This window comes from Cydia strobilella, chromosome 11 (assembly GCF_947568885.1).
Source record: "Cydia strobilella chromosome 11, ilCydStro3.1, whole genome shotgun sequence".
NCBI classification, from domain to species: domain Eukaryota; kingdom Metazoa; phylum Arthropoda; class Insecta; order Lepidoptera; family Tortricidae; genus Cydia; species Cydia strobilella.
This window is the reverse complement of record NC_086051.1, coordinates 6,608,638-6,636,628: the sequence shown is the minus strand read 5'-3', so window position 1 is coordinate 6,636,628 and position 27,991 is coordinate 6,608,638. Positions and strand designations below refer to the sequence as shown.

Here is a 27,991-nt window from a genome sequence, read left to right as displayed (position 1 = left end):
TTTTGGTTAAATGGTGATTATGAAACTCAATAATATTTCGATAGGCCGTCGTAACGCAAGTTGGCTTTGAGAAGTAGGCCATGATAGAGACGAAGTAGGTAGCCACTATATAGACTTGTTACCTTAAAACCTGGTTTTAGTGAAAATTAGTTTTTCATACCTCGGTGAAAACTAGTTTTCGCAAAGTAAACCAGCTTCAATTATTTTATAATGTTAACTTTGAAAAGATAAAATGTAAATTACGTTACGTGCATCGTCTTTCGTCTAGTAAAACCTAGTTTTCACAAAAATATTTTTTCAACGATTAGCAAAACTAGTTTTCACCAAGAGACTGTGAAAACTAGTTTTGACTGACAAATCTCTGTTAAAATTAGTTTTCACCGAGGCCTTACGGAAACCTAGTTTTCATTGGGGCGACAACCAGTGGCGATACGGAAAACTAGTTATTAAACAGGTTTTTACCGTAACATAATGAATAATTCAGTATATACTACATGTAAAATAAAAATAATTGATGTTATTTATTCATTTAGGTATAAAATTGTAAATTGTAATTAAAATGTGATCGTGTGTGTGGAGTTGTGAACCTCTGTAGTCTGAAATAAATGAATTTTATTTCTCCATTTTGGATTTCACGGGCCTATAAATCCCGGTCTTTAGATAGGCTTGCATGGGGATATAGATCCAACACGTAGAGGCCCTTTGGAGAGCTTTAGTGTCATATAGAACGCCTGCTCGAACCCGTGCACAGGCGCAACAATAGACAACCATGAACTGGCCGCAGCAGGCATTGGGACTATTGTAGACCTACCGAGGGTTCCGTACTTTTTAGTATTTGTTGTTATAGCGGCAACAGAAATACATCATCTGTGAAAATTTCAACTGTCTAGCTATCACGGTTGATGAGATACAGCCTGGTTACAGACAGACAGACGGACAGACGGACAGCGGAGTCTTAGTAATAGGGTCCCGTTTTTACCCTTTGGGTACGGAACCCTAAAAACGTAACCACTTTTGGTTTTCTGTAAAAAACTCATTGCCCCTTTTGAATCTATCAAAACTCAAGTTTATCGGACTAAAAAACGAGAAGCTATATTTAGGAGAGGCAGTGTTAAGTCTTGGAATTTAATATTTAACGCAAAAGGAAATATTTCACGCAACCAACAATAATTTTCGAGTTCGTTACTTCCAATTAAACTAATATAATGGCGTCAAAGTTGCGTTTTTTGTCGTGCTTTTCATTGCCTTTATTATATCTGTGGGCATAATTATCTATTAATTAGCGAAAGCACTACCTACGGCGCTTCCACCAGTTCCATCACACTCATTGAGCCGTGACAGTTGCGCGATATGCTATCGGCGTAATGAGCCGCGATTCGGTGGCTGCTGGGTTATTAGCTCCATGTGAGCTAGATAGCACTCGAGTGGACCATATGCCGAGTTCAATAAAACCTTCACGCCAGGACTCGATTATGATAACGGCCAGTACCAGTACATAGGTGCAGTACCTTTCTCGTTAATCCGGCACTATAGTAGCAGAGTGGCACAAGGCACAAGAATGCCGGTTTCAGTGGAAAAATTCAGATTACTTGAAGTTAACTAGAGCAAATCTGTATTTGAATGTGTCTTTTAACTATGTCGTAAAAACATACTAAGTATATCACATTATATATCTGAAATTGTTATATAAAATAGGATGCTTTGTTACTAAATCACGCAAAAACTATTAAACAGATTTCTTTCGAAAGACACTTATTTGTCCCGTAAATCATTCTGAGTTATTACTGAAAACTGAAATCATGTATTTCTTTTTCTCGGTTGTTATTGTTTCTGCGATTCGACATGAAAAGATCAGAATAAAATAAATAATTTCCTTAGCTATCCTGAGTGATCTGTAACAGCAATGCCGTGAGTTATTCTAGGTGGTTGTCGGTAACAAAAGCGCATAAATTGAGAGATACCGCGACGCACGTGTGCGCGCAGCTGCAGCGCGGCGATGCGTGCGCCGCGACCGGCGACTGTCCGACGAGAGATTTGCACGACAAATACATACATCTAATACATATTTTATGTTTTATGTACTGCGAATGCTTTAAAGTAAAACGTGCACTTACCAACAGTTTGGTGGTTATCACTTTTTTATCCCAGTTTCTCTAAGAAGACCAGAAAACGTACCAACATTACCTAGTACGAGTAATAGGTACTTTGAAGTTGTTATGTTTTTTTTATCACTGCACCTTTTGCCAGTCAGATGTCAAACACTCAAGAAGGAGGTCTTATAGCGTTATAGACATGTTTGTGTACTTACCCACCAACCTGCCCATTTAAGACCCAAGGTGTAACCACAGACCTAAAATTTATGCTTTGGGTGTAACTATACATAATATAAAAAAAACCATTACAACGAAATGTTTTAAGTATTCGTAATATTACTATTTTGTTTCATGTTTTCTTTTTGTTGCAGGACAAATGTTGTAATTTTCGAATGAAACATGAAAATGTGTCAGCTTGCGAATCGAAATAAACTCCAGACGTTTGAAGTGGACACGAGACACCTAAAAATTAGAGTAACATTTATTCAAACGTGATGTGTCACCTTTTATAAGTAGATTTTTGACCTGGCAAACAACGTAAACAAACAGATGTCGGACGCCATTTAACTTTACAACTACCCATTTGAAACACAGTAGAAACTCAAAATCTGCGCAGCAGAGATCCACGTGTTGCTAACGAGGAGCATATCATAAAAATATTAAATGTGCTTTCTTTGGGGAACAAATGCTCGAGGTCCGTTCTCACGTAACATGTGGACTGCAGGATTTTTGGAATACACTTGTATCAGGATCTGTCTTGCAGATGGTGGCAGTTGCTTCAAAGTTCAGTTCCAGAAATATCGATACCAACTCATTGTGCGCTGTTAAAAGATATCTTTAATTACGGTTTTGTTAATGGTAGCTAATAATTTGTCAACCAAACTTAGATGCAAGTAGAAGATTTTAACAAGTTCCATCGAATGCACTAATATAACCTTACTTTAGTTTTGGTCTTATTTGTAGTGTGTCGCATATTGGTGTACTTTTTCTTGCTTGCTTTTTAAGATTCTACAGCATCGACAAAGCTTGAAATCTATCAACGAGATATGATACAGTACGAGGTGTCGTTTATAGAGTCGTCTCAGGAGGGTGACAGCGTAAAACCAATTTTATACTTAGCACTAGCAGAGCTGTCTGCTAATTAATGGTATTGCTATTTTTAAGTTATAGGAAAATAGCAAAATCCACTTTAATTGAATATTTCCATTAAAGATTAAGGTTGTTAAGTGTAGTGTAGCATTCGCATCAAGCTGTATTAATAGCCTGGCATTCGCTGTCTAGCAATCAGGGTGTCACGATGTCAGACGGACACGCTGTCTACGGACCGGTGCGTGAGTCGCGCGTGACACGCTGTCACGTAGACGGAAATTTCTGACAAATTTTATTATAAACGGGGAAACCAGGCCGATAGGCCGATGCTTGACACTTGACGGTGGTGTTTTTTTATTTGTTTATAAAAACGACTACAATCTGACCTTCTCATTTGCATGAAGGCAATTTGCCAATATGAACTGCTAAGGAATTGAATATGCCCCCGTCGTCTGTATTCCGTCACAAACACTTGTGTGTATCTTAAAAGCAAGAGTAATTCAATTGGTAGTGGTTATTTTTAACAAAACAGTAAAAATTAACAAACACTGGAGGGAGGAGTGTTACGCAATAGGTATTCTTTACATAATTGGTCACAGGTTTTTTGATGATGATGCTAATTATATTCTATTTCATATGGCGTTTAGAATATAATTATAATATATTTGACGAATGCTAAAAATAATCGCGTATTGTAATGTGGCATCCGGCGGACGGACGGCACATACGTGTCCGGTTTGCATATGAGACAAGGTTTGCAAGTTTGATCATTGCGGGTTTTCAGGGCCCAGGGCACAGTCAGCCTTAAAGCTTGGTACGGTACATAATGGGTCTATCTAGGTATGTATGGTTTACATGTACATATAATTAATCCTGTAACCATTCCATTCAGTTTAATTAGTTCGGAACTAACATAATTGAAGTTCGGAAAAGTTACAGAAAGTCGCAGTTTTCAAAATCATATTTAACAGAACTTGTCTGCCGATAGGCCAGCATTGTATCGCTGGAAGGCAAGAAAGCAAGATCGCTAGCTTTTTCAAGCAATAAAATTGTAAAAAGAAGAAAAAAGAAGACGGCGAATTAATACATATTTTGAAGTGAGCAGAACTTAGGGCACTATGATTTTATCTGTGAAATTGATCTTATCCTAGTTTTCGAACGCGGTACATATTTCGGCAAAATATTCGCGCCGTGTGCGTGTCATGAAACGCATGTGCGTATCAAATGTGCGCACAAGGAGGCATTGAGCCGCGGCCGCGACAGCCGCGCCGTTGTGGCACTGCCACGTGCTACGCAGATTCAGCACATGTGCCTCAATAGGGAGCGCTTTGATCCCTATATATCAACAACACTAGGTAAATAAAAGTCACAAATAGGTCACATTACTTTAATCGGGGCGACCCGTTCAGGAGTGTGATGTTCAGAGATCATTCCAATCGTAGATTTCAATCCATGGATTGACCCCAATGAGTTTCTAGAAACTCATCTATATAATAACTCTAATGTAGGTACCTACACCTGCTTTTTCGTGAATGAAAACACCGGTTGGGAAGAAAGCGATACCTACAAGAGTTAGAGCTCTCTCTCTCTTGATTGGAAGGTCAGATAGCAGTGGATTTTGTGAAATCACCTGCCTATCCTATTTATTATACGCCATAATATATGATAATATACCGAAAAAGACCCAATATTTGGAGGCTACGCTAGACAAAAAATGTTGATACACATATTATATCGATTAACTGTAGTGTCGTTTTGGCTGACCGAAACCCTTTTATGTAAGCGTTTATTAACAAAGCGATCCGGCGTGCGGATAAGCATAAAACGTGTGTCGAATTCCTTCTCACCGGCACATAAAATTACGTCATACAAAATTGCAATCTTGGCCATCTACGTACGAGGTCCGAATCGTAGATAGAACACGTTCGCGTGGTCGAGAATAAAGACAATATAGTCGTGAGTGGAGACTCGAGATTAACATCTCTTTGTAGTCTCCGCTGATGCCAACTGTCAGTTCTAAAGGCGATTCCGACTGGTGACTTGGACGGGCGATCATCAATGGTAAAAAATAAAAGAACGGTTATTATTTTGAAATAGTGCTGGATTATACAAACAATATAAACCAACTCAAGCTGCATTGTACTTTTAAATTACATTTTATGATTTTAACATACTTGTAGCGTAAGTTCGGTTACCGCGATAGTTACTCATGAAATAAAACTATGAAAACGGATCCACGGTCGGATTCGCGTATATTGAATTTATAATACATTCGCAGGAGATACATCCCTATAAAGATTTCTGCATAACTAAATAACTTTATCTGGTGAAAAAAAAAAACTTTACAGGAATGTATTTCCTAAACCGTGCGTCTTAGCGCAAAAATAATCAAATTGTTGTTCTCCTTTAATACCTTACGCACTGAATAATAGGATCACACTAGGACATGAAACAATCATCATCATCATCATTATATTTTTATTATTACTTCATTGCAAGTTTGAGATAAATGTTTTTATATGACGAACGAACCTCTAGTAGGTAGTTGTATGCAAATCTGGGCACGTGCTTCCGGTTCGAGGTCCAAGGTCTGTATTTGCTAATTGGGTTTATGCATGAGAGGGAAATCTTAAACGTGATGAATTGATAAATTATTATTGTCGATATTGATTACGTATCTAACGTAATTTAATGTATGCGCTTTTCTCTGCTGTGACAAATAAGGATAATGGAAACTTATGTGGTAATCAATAATCTTGTTCATCTATATGAAAAATAACCTCATCTTGACCTGTTGGTGTTTATATTTTACCTATGTAAAATATAAACATTGTAATTTAACACTATAAATTCGTGAATTTGGTAATGTTTTATTTGTCTCAGTTTTAACAAATTATTACATAATTTATGTATTCATGAATTTTACGTAGATACATAGATAACAAGGTAACATTCCAAATTTTATTTGGTTACATGTTTAAAAAGTATTATATATTGACATTCATACTTGGCAAAAATTTTGAAAGTACCGAGAAAGTGCAAATTTTCGACCATCTTGTGTCTGTACTTATTGGATTATAGATAACAATTTATGAAGATTCTAAATTAAATACTTGTTATTATTTACAGTTTGTTGATGCGTCTGCAGGGCTAGTTACTGTTGGGGCCGTCATGTGGAGCCGTTCAGCAGTCGCAGGCGCAGCTTCTGTTTCTGTCAGTACGCCGCTCCGCGTATGGTTCCACATGTGCGCTCTATCATAAGACTTAGTAAGGAGTATCTGGCACTGCTCACTGCTGAATTAAAAAAGCATTAGTTATATATGTATAGCACATGTTAGGTAGCTTACGGATTTAGGTAATCACGACAGAATTTGCATGAAAACATTGACAGTTTGATAGGATTCCTCGAGGAGCTGGTCTGGCAGGACTAGCCCACCCCTCTCCTGCCACGCAAAATAGGCGCCAGTCGTCGAGTTGCGGAAAATCTCCCGAACTACAATACAATACAATTGCCAGATTTTAAGTAACATCTATGTATTTAAATAGTACATTGTGATACAAGTGTGCTAAGTTGGTCATTACACACGAGGCATTATAAGCGAGCGCGCAATAAGAAAGCCGATGTGTGTATTGACCAATGCACACGCGTTTCATACGACGTTTTTCAACACACTTGCGAGGAAAAAAAATAAACTTTCTTATTAATTAAATTTTTATTGTTAAAACAGTTAGTAATCTGTCATACTGTCTGCCGCCCTTCACCGCGGCCGATGACGGGCCGCCCGGGCCGCGGCAGGCGGTCGGCGGGCGCCGGCGCCCGCAAGTCCGCATGGTAAAATCGAGGTACTCGACCAATTTAAGAAGGCTCCGTTTTCATACATATTATTAGCAATCACCTTCTTAAGTCAGTCGGATAATATAATGAAAAAGCACGAGTGTTATAATATACTGAAAAATAGACGGAACAAAAACGTCGTTTTGAGCAAGTGTGTTGAAAAAAAGAGTAGTACTTATCATGAAAAGAAAAGAAAGAAAGAAAAGAAACCACCACCAGGGACCACATTGTCGCTTACCATTAAGGACGAAAATTGCTTGTATCTTTATACGAAAAACCTGCCAGAGCGTCCTTATGGCAAGCGATAATGTGGTACCTTTTGCTTGAAAACGACACAAATACCTACATCATTTACAGTTCCAATTTTAATTTAGCGACAGTGAAGCTTTGTTCACAACTAAAAAAAAAAATAACACCGAAATCTACCGAATTAAAGGGCCAACCAACACCAGACATCGAATGTCTATTAATTATTTAGATACCTGAATACAATGAATACCTACATCAACTAGACAATGCAGACGTCACTGATGTCGTCAGATGATTATCGATATTTAATTTATAATTTTTTGTTGGTAATTTATGGTTTCAGTAATATCCTTATGAATATATTTCAAGGTGTTGGTCGCTTATACCTAAGCGTCTATTTGTACACTTTGTACCAAAGCGTTCGTCGCTCGTCAAAGATTACCTCATAAGTACGTAACGTCATTGTATTGTCTATAATAGACAGACAATAAATACAGTGTACACGTTATTAATAGGCAGGCGTGGTGTTTCACAAATAGTTATTGGCAGGCAACACGTGGCCGGCCACTTGGGCGACGTCGCTGTCAGCTGCGCTACCGGCTACCACTCAACATGTCCAAACTAAAGGTGACTGTCCATTTTCAACCGCAGCTGCGTTACTGCTCCGACACTACTGCAGCGGCCTGAACGCGTCGGTGTTATTGTCAATTTCCATAGTAAAATGAATGACGATATCGACTGCACGTAATATGGTGATGTTAACGTTTTCCCAACCGCAGCTGCACTACTGCTCCGACACGTCGGTGTTATTGTCAATTTCCATAGTAAAATTAATGACAAGGCCGACTGCACGTAGCATGGCCATTTTTGCGTATTTAGTGTATTATTGCAACTGCGGCTGCAGACCGCACGTCAAATCTGTCACCTGCACTGAAATGTCTTTGGGTCACAGATATGAGTAGTTCTAAGCAAAGAGGATATAACCACTACGTTCTAATAAGGAGCTTATTACACCCAAGGATATACAACCCCGATGGTACAGTCGCCATATATCGCAGATATATCGGGTCGGCCCAGGAGCTCACAAATATCTGAACACGCCTTTATTGTCAAGGCGCTAGTGTTCAGATATTTTTAGCACCTCGGTCGCTCCGATATATCTGATGGCGACTGTCCCTACTGTAAACTTTTTTGCTAATCTATATTGAGCCATATCACAGAGCCAGTTAGGAAACGTGTGTGTTGTACACAATAATTGTGTACAACACGCACCGCGCTAGTTGTATGCATGCACAATTAGGATTGTTCATTTTTTTTTAAATGTTCTATTTCGAAAACCATTTCGTGATTTTTAAACAGTTTCCGACATTTGCTGCGATATAATAATCGAAGATTGAAGATATTTCAACAAATATACTGATGACCTTAGTTTGACCTTCTCGCGAGGCTGAATCATCGTATAATAAAAGTTATCGAACCATAGTAAATAAATCCGTCACTCACGTCAAAGTTGTCATTGTCATCAATTGTCATAATGAAAATTTTCAGTTAAACCGCTAGTTTTTTACGATTTGATTTATAATTTTGATACCTAAACCACCCTAAACAGTAGATTCTGATTGCTTAATATATCAAAAACATTGTTCCCATTCGTGGGAATGATTTACAAAAATAATAGTCCGCGAAGACCTACGTGAAAGACGGTGTTGTCGTGAAGTAAATGTGGAATGGAATACTTCAAGTTGTTACCACATTATTGCTGTGAGGATCACGTCGATGTAAGTATAAAATTAATATTATTTTACTACGAATATTTAAAAGTCCATTTTTGTGGTCGGATCACTATTACCTATTTATTTTCTGTGATGATGTGGCCAGAATATCTAAAGACAAATCGTTTAACACAGCTTGTGCCCTACTAGCTCCGTTTTACTGCTTTGAAGTTAAATTCAATAAACAGACATACATATACGAGTATGTAACTTATTTGATGAAACTGAAAATAATAATTTCCAGGTACAAGTTGCAGTTCAAGGTTCAAGCTGCTGATATCATGATCATGGCGGACAAAACTAAAGTTAATAAAGAGTTGTGAAAAATAAAACAGTCTTATTTTTTACTTTTTTATTAATTTAGGAAAAACCTGTTTCCCAAAAAAGTGTATACATTATATGTTCAACATGTTCTGCACGTGAGGTTGACAATGAGGGCTTTGTTTATTAGCATTCAGTTGAAGTTGATGTAGGTTCTACTCTTGTTGAACCAGAAAATAATTGCATAGTTTGTTATTAAATCTATGCCCAGGCACTATTCTTGCTATAACTTTACATTCTCCGCCTTCTCTAGAAATTTGTACATATCCCACAGCCGTATCTAAAAAGGAAATGACCTGACCACACGTGATGACCTGAAATAGCAGAATACCTATAATTAGCAAAATGTACCTGATTCAACAGATCTCAAATGCAGTGCAGCGAGGGAATGCTGCAGGCATCATGGGAACTTTTGAGCCGGGTACGATGCAGGGTGGAGGCGCATATTAGATGTTTAGTTTATTATTAGTTTTAATTATTATGTTATTTATTATTAATACCTATTGTATTGTATTATGCTCTTTCTATATTATATTAAGATTTATGTTTATCAAATAAATTAAGCAAAATTGGCATGTAATACAATATCTAACCAATGGTAACAAATAGGTAGAAATAATCCACAAGGTGCTAAGCGTCCTTAACAGTGGACGCTTGTTACAATTTTAAGAATCAAATCTCCTTACGAATCGAATCACTTACAAAATATATGATGTAACTTGCATTTGTATTTTTGCTACCCTGATTTCAGCCAAGTTACGGTTGGAGTTGGATGTAGTTACTATAGTATATACATCCAATAAAACTAAGTTATATTACTTAATATTCCGTAATCCTGGCCAAGCTATATTTTCCTACGTGATTTTTTTTATCATTTCATGATAAATTCATTAAATAAACTGTTCTTTTAATTTTTCGTAGTTTTGCGAGGATAGCTATAAGCTCGACAGGGCACGAGCGATAGAGAGGCAAATAGAATACCGAATAATCGGCAAAGTGGCCGAATAGGCCGAATAGTTGCCGAATATTCCTGGCAACTCTAGTCGTAATATCATATTATATAATGTCGTTTATGGCGACACTTTCTAATTTTGTCATTGCAAAATTTGCAAAGCCATTCCTGAGCTAAATAAACGAAGCAATCATTAATTTTTATTACAAGGAGCAAAGATGTTGTTTAATACCTCCTGGTAATATATTGATATCCAAACATACGAAAGGATACAAAATTGAACCACGAGAGAAGCGAATGGTTTAAAATTTAGAATATTGACAGTTGCGGGGGTCTTAAGGCATGAGGGTTAAACAAACTTTGTTACAGTGCAACACGCAATTTTTCATCACACCAACACGAGGAAACCATTTATTATTCAAATTAATTTATTTGAAGTTCTTTCTATCGGCCAAGGTGAGGGCAATAGCTTTCTTCATAAAGGATTTCTTGTCTCGCCCGTCAAGTTTTATATGGATGCACGGTCATATCATAAAGAGTGCCGTGCCGCCCATGGACACCTGCAACACAAGAGGGATTTTAATTTGTGTTTCAGTTTCAAATAGGAAACTTGACAATATGAAGTGTAAATTGCGCAATTACTTATAGCTCTTACAAATAATTTTATTTATCGCATCGGATTGTTGTGTGCGGTGGTCACCTGGTGGTCACGCATTTAGGCAAGAGGATGGGGAAGAAAATTTCACATTGTGAACTTACCTTAATGTTAAGAATAATTTTTCCTCTGCATTAATTTTATTTGAGTAATTTGATTGTATTTCGTCAATTATTAAGTCTCATTAAATGTTGAATTGCTTTTCATTTAATCGGCAATATTATCTGAATAAAGGATCACCATTAAATATCAGATTTTTTATTAATATTGCGTAGCTGCCTTCGTCGGACTCTGACTATTGTAGAAAGGCAAACTGGTCTTCTTTTTTATGTAGCATGTAGCATTATCGTCACTCGCTTCTTCACGTAAAAAATACAAAAGTAAATTAGTATTTTATTTGTACGTCTGACATTATATGACTTGACATTGACAAGCCATCAACGAACGCTGTCGCGACTGCACGCCGCAACAGCCGCAGTCGTGCTGCTACAGTAGTGCGGCACCGCGTAACGTCGCAACTGCAGTGCAGCGGCAGTTACAAATGGACAGTCACCTTAACAGATACCTATAGCGCAAACACATAGGCAAGAAGTATCTCCCGTGTATACAATGTAGAAATAGTGATTCACAAAAATGCTGGTCTATTTTTTTACTCTGATTCAATATAAATAATTACATACTTCGATGTTATACACAACACACACAAATATGTAGACAAGGGCCACTTCTTATTCTTCTTGGTACATATTTATTTATATTATATATCTTACACATATTGGTACATTAATCACCAACGTTTTGTGAATCCAATCGGTGAAGTATTATTATGGTATTTATATGTTTTTATATGTTTACTTTGAAAAAATTTCGTATCTTGTACTGTCAACCAAAAGGAAAAAAACCGGCCAAGTGCGAGTCGGAGTCGCGCACCGAGGGTTCCGTACATTACACAATTTAAACAATGTATTTTTTACGTGAAACGTGAGTGAAAGGTAAATTGCGGTTTACGATTTATGACGTATAAAAAAAAAATACTTACTGGATCTCGTTCAAACCAATTTTCGGTGGAAGTTTGCATGGTAATGTACATCATATATTTCTTTTAGTTTTCTCATTCTCTTATTTTAGAAGTTACGGGGGGGACCCACATTTTACCGGAAGTGTCTCTCGCGTAAACTATTCAGTTTAGAAAAAAATGATATTAGAAACCTCAATATCATTTTTGAAGACCTATCCATAGATACCCCACACGTATGGGTTTGATGAAAAAAAAAATTTTTGAGTTTCAGTTCTATGTATGGGGAACCCCAAAATTTATTGTTTTTAGGGTTCCGTACCCAAAGGGTAAAAACGGGACCCTATTACTAAGACTCCGCTGTCCGTCTGTCCGTATGTCCGTCTGTTTGTCTAGCTGTCTGTCACCAGGCTGTATCTCATTAACCGTGATAGCTAGACAGTTGAAATTTTCCCAGATGATGTATTTCTGTTGCCGCTATAACAACAAATACTAAAAAGTACGGAACCCTCGGTTCGCGAGTCCGACTCGCACTTGGCCGGTTTTTTTTTCTATTTTTGTGTGAAATTCTTAATGCGGTTCACAGAATGCATCTACTTACCAAGTTTCAACAGTATAGTTCTTACAGTTTCGGAAAAAAGTGGCTGTGACATACGGACGGACAGACAGACAGACATGACGAATCTATAAGGGTTCCGCCGTTTTTTGCCATTTGGCTACGGAACCCTAAAAAGGTGGTTATATGTATGTTAGTTAGGCTATGTATGAGATGCATACAGATATATGTATGTATGTATTTTCCCGAGGGGCTACAGTATGAGGTTCTTCAAAAAGGGAGTGTACAGGTTTTTAAACGGTCGGCAACGCGCGTGTAATATCTCTGGTGTTGCAGGCGTCCATAGGCTACGGTAACTGCTTACCATCAGGCGGGCCGTATGCTTGATTGCCACCGACATGGTATATAAAAAAAAAAGATGTTACTGCGTTTCAACAAGTTCAACTTTAAGTAGTATGAGATACGAGATTTTTTCAAAGTAATCTTCTATTTAACAATGTTAGCAGGTATCTTTTTTTGACAACAAATCTGTATTTTCTTTTTCAGAGATAATTTAACCATAAAATTTATGCTGAAAGGACTAGTAAATAGAAATTTGTTCATATTATTAATAGGAGTGAAAAAGATTTTGCTATTCGACACATAATGTAGTTAAATACATTTTATGATATCACGGGGACACCTAACAATAAAATTAGCATATTAAAAAAAACTAATAGGTGTCCTGAACGAACACAGCTGATACAATATCTCTAAAACTCTATGCGTAAATAGGTACCTATAGTTATTCCAAAATGCCTAAATAAATAATATATATTTCAAAAATTAGACCCAACAACTTTCGCCAACCTCCTCTGCTAACGTTGTTATATAACCGAAAATTTTATTTATTTATGCAAACTAAAACAATAACCTGTTTACGTAATTTACATATTTTATGATAACCACAGCCTTCAAAACTGGATGCAAGTTAATCGACAGCGCTGTTGCGGACTGTAAAAACTCTTGTAACAACGTGCTCTGTCATACAAAACGTAATTTATGGAGCGGTCGGATTTTACACCCAAGCCAACCGACAATTTCGGATCAACACTAACCTTCTTGTCGATTCTGTGTTCTAACTACTTGGGAAAAAGATCATACAGATTTTTGAAATAACATTTTATAGTTGCCCGAATTTTAACAGCGACACACTCCTCCTGAGTAAGTTTGATGGTTGTTTTATAGCCGAGTTCTAATTACGAGGTTTCCTCTCCAATACTAGGACAGACGGACTACTCGATTGTTTGAAGGCACGTTAACAGTAGAACGTATAAGTTTTATGGGCGTTCGTTGAATAGGTAACCCTTTGTCGGCGGCGGTGATGACCCACGCAAGTGTGACGCAGACGAATGCTTTCAAGTAAGAGCTTATTGTTGAACGGATTTTATGACTAAATATTATGTCCACGTAAAACGGATAGGCCACTTATTTCTTGTAAGCGAGCTTACATGGAGTTTATTTGGAGGTACGAGATCCACTTTGTGATATTGTAAAAGATTTTTTTTATAAAGAAAAAAGCATGTATATCTGACTCTTAATCTTTAAACTATCGTCAAAATATGTGTTGTCGGGATTCTTACATATGAAACGGCTACAAATGTTGAATTTGTTATATTGAAATTTTAAATATTTGCAATCGCTATTATAAAACCAAATAGATTATTTTGAATATACATCCAATCACCATTAAAGTCAGCACACCATCAAATTTATAATTCATATCTCGATAACGTTTACGTAATTTCAAATAATTTTGTGCTTCTGGGATCTGACTCGTCACTGCATGCCGCTTAAAATTCAATATATTTAGTCGTAAATAACCAATTTTACGAGCCATAATCCAGACACATGTCAAACAAATTGTTGACACTTAAAAACGTGACGAGGACACTTAAATAAAAGATTTACAACAATACAAACATTTACCGAGCTCTGCTCCGTCACAGTTTTTTGCACAAAAGGTAGTTATTTAAATATGGAGTTAGTGACATTTTAACCGCCAACACTTTAGTCAGTTTCTCAGGGTCACAAGTAAAAAAATCTCCAATATAATTTTTATTTTATTTATTCGGAGAACAAATAAAGTTCAATGTACACAATTTTGTATTAAAACTAACTTATCTACTAGACATGCATCTATACTTCTAGGGCAGTCCTCACCAAGACTTCCAAATAGGTAATCTAATGTTTATAATAACCAATAGTTATTTACGATACAAGTGCGAAAAATAGGAAATCCGCAACGAGTGGCGAATTACCTATTCGCACGTGTATCGTACAGCGTTTTAACAGTACATATGGCCCTTTAAATTTACGACGTAGTTACGTAATGTGCTTATTATAGCACAGGGTGTCGTAATGGAGCACCAGATGTACTGTAAACGGATATTATTGTACGTTATTTCGCGATTTAATATTAGGTAATTATTTAGTTAAAGACTTCGATGACAATCGTAACCTTATTTATAATATATGATAATTAGGTACCTAGTCTCTCTACTAAATCACAGACTCCACGACCTTTCATAGAGAATAATTAACTAAACTAGCATCAGCAACACCTGTATAAGCCTTGGGTATTTCCATCTAGGTACGTTTGGAGATGTGTTTCAAGTAACTAGGAATATATGTATTTAAATTATGTCTTTATGTAAGAGGTATTATGTCGTTAATGTCGTATCAGGCAGGACTATCTGCGAGTTCCGGGTGTGACCGCCGTGAAGCGCTGGGCTGTTATTGACAAGCAAAATTTGACGTAAGGCCTCAGGCAAACCGCAACATGTGTGAGCTCCGGTTATGCACAAACGTCTCGGATCTAGAGCTCAAATAATACTAGCTCAGAATCGATACATAATGTTTAGTGAGTTAGGCATCTAACCGAGTTAAGTCAGCTGCCAGGTGCAAGGCCGTAGAGGAAGGACCCGCGTGACCTCAAATGACTATTTACATAATTCAACAGACAACATTCCATCACGAGATACTAAATTCGAACCGAAATTATCGAGTTTCGAGAAACCAATCAAGGTTTTTCCTCAGATAATCCATGTTTTGTGAGTGTTGTGACGCCAATGCATATATTAGTCTGCAAATGTGTGTAATATTAATATCATTATATAGAATGAAAACTAATCAGCTGTCATAAAAGTTATTCTGATACTAGAGACCAATCTACATAATACAGCCGGTTTAGTGAAGTACATAAAAACACAGTTATACCTACGTAGTTGGCAAGGTCGCTGGAGGTGGGTAAATGCTAAGCGAGTTGTGTTGCCCGCGGCGAGGCGCCGGCGCGCAAGCCACGACCACGGACACTCCATCTTCCAAATTACTATAAAATAGTCACTGACTGGCCTGGTCTGATAACGAAGAAAGAGTACTAATAATAAATAAAACTGTAGGAGTGTCCATAATAATGAGAGTGTGAGAGGATTTGTCACAGAACACGTGCAGCTATTCCGGTAAACGGTTTGTTTGTTTGTTGTGGCGGCGCGGCGCAGCGGCCGGCTGTCATATCATCATTCAACGAATACTCTGTTCAATTGTCGTGATATTCAATAAATTCTACACGTCTATATACCGTGACTTATACTAAAGTTGAAAATGTGTGTATACATCGTTCGCGAGTCCTCTCAAATGTTTCCTCCTACAACATTTTCTTTAAATATTTTTTGTATATAAGAACAAGGTCGGTGTGTTTTTGGGTTTCATGAATAACTATGTAGTACGAGTTTATAATAATTTATTGTGAGTAAGAATAAACAATAGTGATAGTCGGGTATTGTGGATGGTGCGTCAGCCCCGCAGCTGCGCGGCGGGCGCGCTGGCGCCGCCGCGACCTGACCCGCGATACGACACCTCGCTCATTGCCCGCGTGCTCAATAAAAGCTCAGTTCATCTCCTGATAACGCTTAATTTTTGACAAACTTTAACTACTTATAGCCTGTGGAGCGTGCGTTGGCCTAGTTACGGAGGAAATACGAAATTTCTTGTTACCTACGAGTCCTACGACATCTTCTCAGAAATAATTATTACATTTAAAAAATATTTTAAACACTTAGTATACCTCGATGTAAGCATAGGCAAATACATAAAACAAAAATGTAACAGGAACCAGTACATCAGTACAACTGCCGAGTTGTTGTAGGCAGTAAGAGAAGAATATAGCAATTAAATAAATTAACTAAATAGAAATAAAAAATAGGCGTGATTATATGTATGTATGTAAATAAATAAATTAATGAATCTCCTTTCTTATACTTAGATATCTGACAGCAAATGGCAATAATAAAGAAGATGAATAACAGCTAGTTGCGACTGACGGAAAACTTGGTAAAAGTCATAACATTATCAATGGACCGTAGCCGGCAGCTGCGCTCATTGATGGATCAGCAGCCTGATTCTGTTTGACGGAATGCAATAAATATGCAATATCGACTTGTTTATTTACGCTGATCATCATTAGTAGGTAATCCGCTAAAAGTTATGTAAGTACTCATATTTACGCATAGGCACAATATAAATATCGAATCATGTAATGAATTGTATACATGCAATGACTTTAAGTTTGCAATTGTGTGATTGCCAAAGTGAAATGCTAGGTCGAGTGAAATGATAGCGTTGCAGTTCGGTCGGAATTGCGGCGCTCGCGCATGGTTAATGTTCTCAACGTTTTCCGAGCATTTGGCTACGAGGAACGAGGAACTATTATTAAGTGTGATCTTTGAACACTCATAGTAGTTGAGAATCTCGATGTTACCGTTACATAGGGATTCTTAAGGTGACTGTTCAGTAAGCGGTCATAACAGCAGCGCAGCTGCGACCCGCGATAACCCGCGAGGCGCCACTCTCCCATTCATCTCGCTATTAACTATCAGCTCCAGCTGTTTGTTGCGACGCGATTACTTTAATTGCTTGCTCTATCACGCATCACGCGCTCTCTTGATTGCTTATGCAACAACACATTAATCAAACTCGTGTTTATTTGCCGTTTCACTAAGGCTATTGTAATTTTTAAAATAAGTCAGTCGAAGCAGAGACTGCATTACGTGAGAAAATAAATAACTACAGAGTTAAAAGCTTCATCCTTTAAGAAATGTTTAGATACTAAAGACTAATACATATGTATAGCTTTTAAGTACCTATGGATGCATTTGCCTTTTAAGTCATGAATATAAACAAATAATGACTTCAAGTAAGTAAGTAAGTAATAGACATTTATTAGTGTTAAATATTAATTTCTCGGATAACAACTAAAAGTGTCGGTTATTGGTTCCTGTCGGTCATTAATGCCACTTACATTACACATTACATTACCTACTTTTTAGCGCCTGAAAGGTAACTTTTTTTTTCTGGAGTAGGTATTAGAGGTTTATTATGCTAATTATCACCTTATATTAAGTCGACAAGTAAGGTCTCTAATATTCTTAAGAAATTAATAGCTGCTTTCCCATTTTCAGATTTCCAAAAATATTAGGTAATTTAAAGCCGTAGGTAATTTAGAGCAGTTAGAGTAGAATTCGATCATGAAAATGCTTAGTCGATTCCAAAACATAATCCTCCAAGCTGGATACTCGGAACCTAACAAAGGCTTTTGTTTCCACTCAGGCAAGGAGCGCGATTTAGCTTACAGCCTTTTTGCTCGTGTTGCATTCCCGCGCTGACCCGAGAATCGGCATAGACTTAAAGAACTGGTTTTGCGTGCCTCAGCAATCTGAAAAATATCTCGCTTGCATTATAAACCGACCGCTTTTATATTAACAAAAGGTTTAGTGGCGTCGGCGCAAACATAAAATGTAACTTGAATCGAAATCGCTGCTCCGTCCGACGCGGAGCCGCCTGCGCTGCACGATGCACGATGCGATCGCCGCTCCAGCGCGCAAATCACTTTCAGAATGTGGTAAAGCTAAAATATTCAATTTTTACACGCATTTATGCAGAGGACATTAAATTTTAATCAAAACAACGTAGCTCGTTTACGAAAACAGTTTCTGAATAAGTACGAAAATATCTACATAAATAATATTGATGTTCGAAATTCACGCGTTCACCTACTTATTTACGCAGTCGTTGGCATTTTTACTGAAAGGCATAACGTTGTGGCAATGTTGCAAAATGTAGATGAACTATTTTATTGCAATTGAATTTACTTGTCACGCGTCGCAGGTTGCAGCACGTTACAATGGCGGAATGTGGAAATGCGTATAGAATGGACAATATAATTGATGCAAATAGAGCCTGTTGTGGACATGGGCACGCACATTTGGAAGTGTCTGACAGCCTGTCCTTTTGCGATATCGTCGTTTTGCTGGTGATAGTGACGATAGTGCTGATCACGGTGTACTATCTGGTGAAGTTACTGAGCAGTTTGTGCGTCAAGTACGTGCGGCGAGAGGTGATCAGGGAGATCAACACGGCGGCTCTGCGGCGGGCGGGCGTCGGGACCACAACGGGAGCTACCGAAGACGCCGGCGTCCGTAAAGTGTAGTGTAGTGAACTTTGATTTTGGGTTCTTGAGTATTGTGGATGTAATTAATACATTCGATTCGAGTGTTAATTTTATACAATTTTTTAACAATAAATGTCAAAAAAATATTTGTTTTAGTGGTTTACTGTGAATATATCATCTGAGGTTTGTTTTCTTCGACTCCGTATTTCGACATTTCTCTAATTTTTTTTATGTATTTCTTTATGTAATTTCTTATAGGTAGTTTACATTTATTTATATTCTAAAATTTTACACTTCGGGAAAGGTGGTTCTCTACAAGTACAAGTTATATTACCTACGGATCCCTAATTAAAATTAGTTATACATGTGTTTCCTGTAACAGGAGCAATAAATTAAGCTGGAGGCTGTACGCCTCAAACCGACCAACATTTGTTCAGCAACTTTTTAAAATTATGAAATTTTTAGATTATACCTTTTTCATAATAATTAAATATTATTTTTAATGTACGCTGCCATCTGTGTGTTTGACATTGCTTGTCACCCTTTAAACATAACAAATTTTGCAATACATTGCGTCTTAGAATAAACTTTAAAGTATAATGAAAATCAAAACACGTTATTTTTAAAAGTTGCTGTCAAATGTTGGTCAGCTTGAGTACAGCCTACGGCTTAATTTATCGCTCCTGTTACAGGAAACACCCGGTATATATAAATTATATTCTGGTTTAATCTGGATCTGGCTTGCTGGTAAGCAGTTACCATAGTCTATGGACGCTTACATCTCCAGAGGGTATCACATGCGCGTAGCCGACCCTTCAGAAACCTGTTCATTTTGTCTGGAATTTTTAGGAACGGATACGAATAATACGTCATGAGGGGCATTACGATGACAGAGGAGCTTCCTACAAGTATGAAGTATTGATTACGGAATTGGTATACCTAATGCAATCCTTTTAGCGGCTACCGGTGCAGCCAAGACCACGATACTATGATTATTCAATTTCATACCGCACGGCACGGGTGTAGGTTGTAATTTAATCGAATGCAGTTCCATTCGGAGGCTTCGTTGCTGGCCAGCGAAGCGCACAATCAGGTTGCATCGTCACGGGCACGGGTGCGATATGTTCGCTTCGGAGACGACAGCCCCATGCTCAGCCGGCGTGATTCCTGTAAGGATCGTGTAAGTATTATGTACATCAGATTAATGTTAAATAAGGCAATTGACGCTAAAGGTACTATAATGAAACCGTAATGCCGTGACCGTGACTAAGTATTATATTTTTAGTGAGAAAGTAAAAATAAGTGAGCTTGTGAAGTCACGTATCAGATTATTTTTATTTGTGAATGTGTCCTATAAATTAATTCAAGTTTGTGTGAAGGAAGGAAAACAATTGTTCCCTACCATTGTGGCCCAGACAAGACACAAGACATACATATTTTAAGTTCCATACCTACACAAGCACCTTAAACACGTTTAATATAAAGGGCTTATTTAAAGTTCGATATGACGTTGTCTTGCTCTTGCAAAACTAGGTAAGTATATTATATAGTTGGCCGTGACATCGCCTTTATCATACGGTTTAAATCATAATATTAATTATGGCGGCTGCGTCAATCGCTGTCACTTTCTCGAGTCAAATAGGGTCCAAGGTTCCAAAGAAGAAAACGTGAGACATATTTTCCAGCCTATATTGTTTTTATACGCTGTGTTATTACAGTGTCATTTGTCGTAAGGACTATTGGATTGGATTTGGTTGGATTGGTTGTATTACGTTTGTAGGTATGTGTCTTTAAATGTTTAAATCAGTTTAGTAAACGCATCAGTCACCCACTTAAATTGGACTTCCGGAGAGGGTGGCCAGGCGGCAGAGTTCCTCCCCAACGTCTTTTATTCAATTGTCTGAATCACTAACTTCTTGCCGTGATTACGAGTCGACTCCGCTTCCTCCGTGTAGGGTGTTTACGCACCGTGATTCCTTGCCGCACCTTTTTATTCATACTTCTTCGTTCCACGCTGATGCCTTTTGGTGAATGACCGGTGAGAGTAAAAAGGAGACAGGATTCATGGTCGCTAAACATAGACGTTAAAGCAATTTTCTTGTAAAAGCTCTAATCGAGTCGGAGTTACACGTGACATTTATATCAGCCAATCGGCGCTCAATTTCCGCAAATGACGTCCAATTACGCGAGGGCACCGCGGTGCGCGCCAATTATGCGTCTGCGCACCTGGCGCACGACCGCACGATCACGCGCACAAGCAGATCGTAAATCCTTGCGCGATGCAAACTTAAGCCGTGTTCGAAATTCCTTAGACTGTGTTTGTCATTAGGCACCTACTTACCTTTTAATATATTTTTTAGTTTAGGTTAGTCTTTTATTTTTATACAAATTTATTTTGAACTTCTTTGAACAAATAATATATGCAGTATAAACTAAATTACACTCGCGCATACACAGCCATGAAAAACTTTAACATCTTCACTTTTGTAAGTATTTGTACGTAACCCCACTGCGGCGCATATGTTACGTATATTACGTATGTACGTTTTTAGGATTCCGTACCCAAAGGGTAAAAACGGGATTACTAAGACTTCTCTGTCCGTCTGTCTGTCTGCCTTTCTCCAGGCTGTATCTCATGAACCGTGATAGCTAGAGAGTTGAAATTTTCACAGATGATGTATTTATGTTGCCACTATGAGTCCGACTAGCACTTGTCCGATTTTAAAGTACGTTTAATTGAAACCATAAGTTTCACAATGAAACCTCCGATTTGAACCACTTTTATTTGGCATTTGTGCGCTGCAGATACCGCAGTGGGCTTCATTCTTAACAACTGCCTATTACGGATTTTGTGGCAGTTGTGACATGGAGTTGTAGCCCTCGAGGCGGAAGCGGCGATTACTGCCGCTAATGAGGAAGCAGTTACGTTGTATCCTGTGCCAGCTATTAGTGCCTCGTGTGCGCTAATCGTCGCCCACCGTTTATAATAGTTACAGCTAAAACTTATTTACTAACTCACACTTGACTGAGTGGTGTAGTTATAATATACAAGTTGTTGGATGGTTCGTGTCGATATTACGTTTAACTGCAACAGATTTAATAACCGCGTTTTGGTTCTACAAGGAAGGCGGAGAATTAGCTCTGATTGCACAGACCTTCTGTTAGGCCTTCTTATTGATGCCGTAGATTTCGTTCATGGAAATTATTTATGGGGACAGCAACATATCTGTATGAAGTTTATGGCGTCGACGTGAAACCAGAGACACGTGTGGGTATTGTTGTTTCTTACACAAGGAATTACATTAGGGATTCACCAATTCCAGAAAAAAATGCAGCAAGGGACAATATTAATTTGCATTACTTTTTTTATTCAAATTGACGTTCTTCCCTATTATGTTTCTATCATTGAATTAATTACCCGAATAATTCATCCTCGGGCAACGGTCATCCACGGTCGGAAGGACGTGAGCACTGATCCGGCGCACTGGGAACTTCTTGACCTTAATCGCGGCACCTGTTGGGGTCCTTCGGGAATCTTAATCATGGGAAAGACGTCGCTTCAGAGGGGACCAGTGCAGGTGCGTCTTGTGAACGTTTAAACTTATACTGCTTGAGAGAACCCTACGAGATCAAGTTGAAATAATAAGTACCTATTACCAAGGCTAGAAAAGGTAGTTCAAGGTTCAAGGGCTATTGTATTAAGGTGTTCTGTGGCATCTCACCGAGATCTCATCACATATAAAAGGTATAGTTACCTACCTATTTTATTTCTCTAAGCCTGACTTGATAAACTGTAATAACCTGAATTCAAATGTCTGATATGTTGGTAATTGCATTTTTTGTTTTCCAAATAAGGACTAAATTTACTTTGAATTGAGCTCTTGCATAAAAATATAAAAATGTTTGCAATTTCACCTTGAAAACTGCGAACTTACATATAAATACTCTCGGTATCACTTCGATATGCATATAGGTAATTGCCAACATCGAGTATAAGCACAATGACAAAGTTGCAAAATACAGAGTAAACAATACTTTGATACTGGTTCCCGAAAAAGCGCGCCACGTCAGTCAATGGAGTGGGCAACAAAGCGCCATTGACTGCAATGCCGTCCCGAGCTAAAATGCCGTATGTCACGGGACTAGTATAGAGATAGGACGTTTTGGCTTGGCACGGTCGCAGGGCATAGGGCACGCGGCACCTGTAAGGGGTTCCCCAACTCGTCCCATATGGCCGGGCTGCCTGGCTCACCTGGTGAGGAAATCTCACCCCTCACCCATGCCTTGTTCTGCGCACATGTCATCGGCGGCTGCGGCCGACAGATGCTAAAATTCGTTGGCAACTGCTGACGTGGTGGTGATTGAATATTATTAGTAAATAGGGACCACCCAATATAAATATATTTTAATAATTTTATGGGTTACGCAATTTTCAGTGGGAATTTTTTGTATTTAATTGAAGTGTCTAAGTCAAATCTTAAAAACCATATTAAATATATACAAATATTTGTAGTAAACATATAATATATAAATAAAATAAATGTTTTGTGACAATCTTACACAAATCGACTTAAAGTGCCACAATAAGCTCAATAATATATGTAACCTCGTATTGTGGGTACAAGAAGAGAAGACGTTATTTTAAATAGACAGATAGAGATAAATACTAATATAATATATGTAAGTACCTAACCTACATAGAAAACATCTATAACTTAGGAACAAAATTAAATGTCTATGGTTAAACACAGAAATACCAGGATTCGAGCCCGGGAATCTACATAATTATATGTAAGTATGTCTTCAATACTAAAAGTAGGAATAGGAGTCAAACGTGCACAGCAATTATGTAGGTCCACGTCTCTACTGTGGATATACACAATTTTCAGAGTTATAAAGCCTAATGTTCTGATTGTCCCCGGCAAGCTTGGTTCTCGATACAAACGTAGTTCCGCTCTCATTTTAAAACGATTAGCTAGATTGCTCTGATTTTTTTTAAATTAAATTAAATTAAATAATCATTTATTTTCAGGCATGGCCCCTAGAGGTGTTAGTAACAAAAAACTTATATACTAATGTTAAAAAGTACAATTAATTAAAACCTACCATGCAAATCAATATACTTAGAGCTAGGACTAGGACAATACAATACCGGGTGAGCCGTACTTATTTATATTACATAAAACATTTACTATTACATTAAAATTTAAAATTTGACTAGTATCATAATCATAAAGACATGTCAATAATCAGATTTTTAACTTACAATAGGAAAAGGTATATCTATATCCGTATTTATGTAGCTTCAATACCATAACTAATATAATTTTTAAGAAAAAAAAACCGACTTCAATGGGGGATGCCGCTGAAAGTTCACTTATTGTTGATGGTGCACTCTTAGATTCCAGACAATGACATGAAAAAGACAGCATCTTTTGCCTAATTATGTAGAAAAGGAGGTAAAACCACCCACTTTTCTAGTAGCATTTCGTTTTTGTAAGGGTCGCAGTTCTAACCTAACCTAACCTACTTTTCTGATAGCATTTCGTTTCTGTAAGGGTCACAGCTCTAACCTAACCTAACCTACTTTTCTGATAGCAGTTCTGTTCTGTGAGATTCGCAGTTCAAAACCTACCCACCCACCTAACCCACTTTTATAGTAGCATTTCCGGGTCCGGGTCTGGGTCCGGATCCGAGTCCGGGTCCGTGTCCGACTATCCGGGTCCAAGTTTGGGTCAGAGTTCGGTACGGGTCCGGGTCCGAGTTGGGGTCCATGTCCAGACCCGGGTCCGGGTCCGAGTCCGGGTCCAAGTATGGGTTTGGATCCATAAGGAAGAGAACAACGTGAACTATGTGTCATTGAAGAGTTCCATTCTGATCATCATCAGCAGTTCCACTTCATCAATTGTCACTTTTTTTAATGTAAATGCTGGATTTGTTGATGAAAATACAAAAATCACTATATGTATGCAATCAAACATCAAACATTTATTCAGAAAATAGGCCACAGGGGCACTTTTACATGACAATTTTTACAAACAATAAAATTAACCCAAAATTACAAAAAATAATTACATAAATATAAATGTTAAATTACACAAGCAAAAAAAAACTAATAAAAACTATACAAATAACAGAAGTACTAAAATTGTTTAGAGATGTAAAAGTCTCTAGGTGTCAGAGATTAAATGTATATAATAATAAAAAAGATCATCAAATTATCCAGAGATGTAAAGGGTCTCCAAGACTTGAATTGTTATATAATTAATAAAAAGACAAGATATTAAATCAAACAAACGGACAAGAATAAACGATATGATATGATATGATATATGTATGCCTTTCACATTTGAGGAGTTCCCTCGATTCCTCATGAATCCCATCATCAGAACTCGAGCTTCTAGTAGCTCCAAGTTCCATTCTGATCATCATCAGCAGTTCCACTTCATCAATTGTCACTTTTTTAAATGTAAATGAACCTTTGTTGATGAAAATACAAAAATCACTATATGTATGCAATAAACGATATGATATGATATGATATGATATATGTATGCCTTTCACATTTAAGGAGTTCCCTCGATTCCTCATGAATCCCATCATCAGAACTCGAGCTTGACAAAAATGTTTCTTGAAAACCTAACTTGCTTAACAAACATAACGAAGAGAACAAATCGCCAAACGTGAACTATGCGTCATTGAAGAGTTCCGTTCTGATCATCATCAGCAGTTCCACTTCATCAAGTCACTTTTTTAAAATGTAAGTGCTTGATTTGTTGATGAAAATACTAAAATCACTATATGTATGCCTTTAACATTTGAGAAGTTCCCTCGATTCCTCATGGATCCCACATCAGAACTGCTTTTTGACAAAAACGGGACCATTCTGCATGTATATACTTACAATCAAAAAAAGAATTTTCAAAATCGGTCCAGAAATGACGGAGTTATGGAGTAACAAACATTAAAAAAAAACACAACCGATTTGAGAACCTCCTTTGAAATCTTGAAGTCGGTTAAAAATACAGCGAATTTAAGTTTTTCATACAAAACTTGTTTTTGCTCTATTTTGTTTGTTTTATAAACTGGAGCTATATATAAACTAATTACAGACCTAGATATACCTCATGACATTGTATGTGCAACGTTTCATTACAATCCAACACGTAATTCTAAAATGAGAGCGGATATAACTACTACGTTTGTATGAAAAGAGCTTGCCGGGGACTTATAAAACCACCCAACTATAGTTCAAAAATAAATCCAACATCTTCGTTCAGGTGTGAATATTATTTGAACGTCGCAGTTCTAAGGCACAAAAGGTTTAGTACTTACTTATAAATAATTAGAAGACTAAATAAATCTACAATAAAACTATATTAAATCTAAAGAATATGGAATGGAATAAAATTATGGAAGGGGCTACAGTATGGGGTTCTTCAAAAAAGGAGTGTACAGGTTTTTAAAGGGTCGGCAACGCGCATGTAATATCTCTGGTGGTTGCAGGCGTCCATAGGCTACGGTGACTTCTTACCATCAGGTGGGCCGTATGCTTCTTTGCCACCGTCGTGGTATTTAAAAAAAAAATATATATATACTCAGCGCCGCGCGACCGCTGTATTTCCCTACCTTGGTGTTTTCTGCCGCCGCTGCCGCTGCCCTCACCGATGTTGAGTCTGTCTGGGCCAGTGTGTCTACACACGTAGCATCCCAAACTAGCACCCGTTCCATACTCCACGGAACCAGTGACATCCCATCCAGTCTCTTGCGGTCCGTTCTTGATATGCCGTGGCGGCACATTAACTGACCCAGGAGACCGGCGGATAATGTGCATCGAGGTCAACATGCCTCGAGAAGCGGCCAGCGCTTCGTTGGCAGGAGAGGCCGTGGTGCCCTACTTATTTTAATTTTAGTTTAGTTTAGGGCTTAATTATAGTTTTATTCGGTATTAGAAGTAGGTAATATACAATTCTGCTAGCATGATATAATTGGGTATATACCTGCGTACCTACACGTGACTTTTTGAAAGGCTCTTGCAAAAATATTAGTAGGTATACCTATGCAAACCGTGCGCGTTCCATCTTCCATGTCAATCGTGACACAATAGTCGCAGTTGACCTCCGCAGTGTCAAAGAGTGTGACATCTGCGCGCGCGTACCTATCGTTACAAGCGCACCCGTGCACTTATTATTGTTAACCTCGTTGTTTCCCGGCATGACCATATGCCCGCCGAGATCTAAGGTATAGGTACAAATCTGTACCAATTGCACAGTGTTTTATAATTTAGTAGTATTTTTGTAACTTTTTTAAACTACAACTAGTCATACATACAATCCTAGATATGTATTTTTTTATCCGTTATGTATAATATTTTATTTTTTATTATTTTATAATTGTCCAGTGATTGTCCATTATTTCTTAATTGCCAAATTCAACATACTTTCACGCTCACTGTGTTTTAATTAGGTACCAGTTAACATATTGATTGGGTTCATAAATATCCCTGTGTTTTACTCGGACCAGCAGTTTAGCGGACAGGTAACCATAACCATTCCCACGAGTATCCTCCGGAGGATATCCGCGCGCCACCACCGCGCCGCGCTCGATTGGCGTCGTCGCCGGTCCGTGTCATTGCCACTTTATCCGAACTGCTGGTGGATTGGGAATAGATTTATCAAACTTATTTGTAGTGTTGCTTACGGTATTCACGTTACTTTTACGTTTGCTTTTTGCATTAGTAGTAGTAGTAATCACTTTATTGTACACAACACATCAGGTTTACATAAAATTGACAAAAATAAAGGTACAAAGGCGAAGTTATCCCTATAAGGGATCTTTTCCAGCTAACCTTTGAGTAGATGAGGGGAGAATTTGGTCTTTAAAAGAGCAAAAAATTACTATTATATCATATGGTTATAACAAATATAGCTAATAAATTACTATTACTTACATATAACCGTACCGTGC

At 37.8% G+C, this 27,991-nt stretch overlaps 1 long non-coding RNA gene across 1 annotated transcript in view; it reads right to left on the bottom strand.

Moving 5' to 3' along the window:
* Positions 1-11,976: 11,976 nt before the first annotated feature.
* The window catches only part of LOC134745469 (uncharacterized), a 28,447-nt gene continuing 12,432 nt past the window's right edge, over positions 11,977-27,991 (bottom strand). The window contains exon 2 of the long non-coding RNA XR_010128185.1: positions 11,977-12,257. This is a non-coding gene — a long non-coding RNA (uncharacterized LOC134745469). The remainder of the gene's footprint in view (positions 12,258-27,991) is intronic.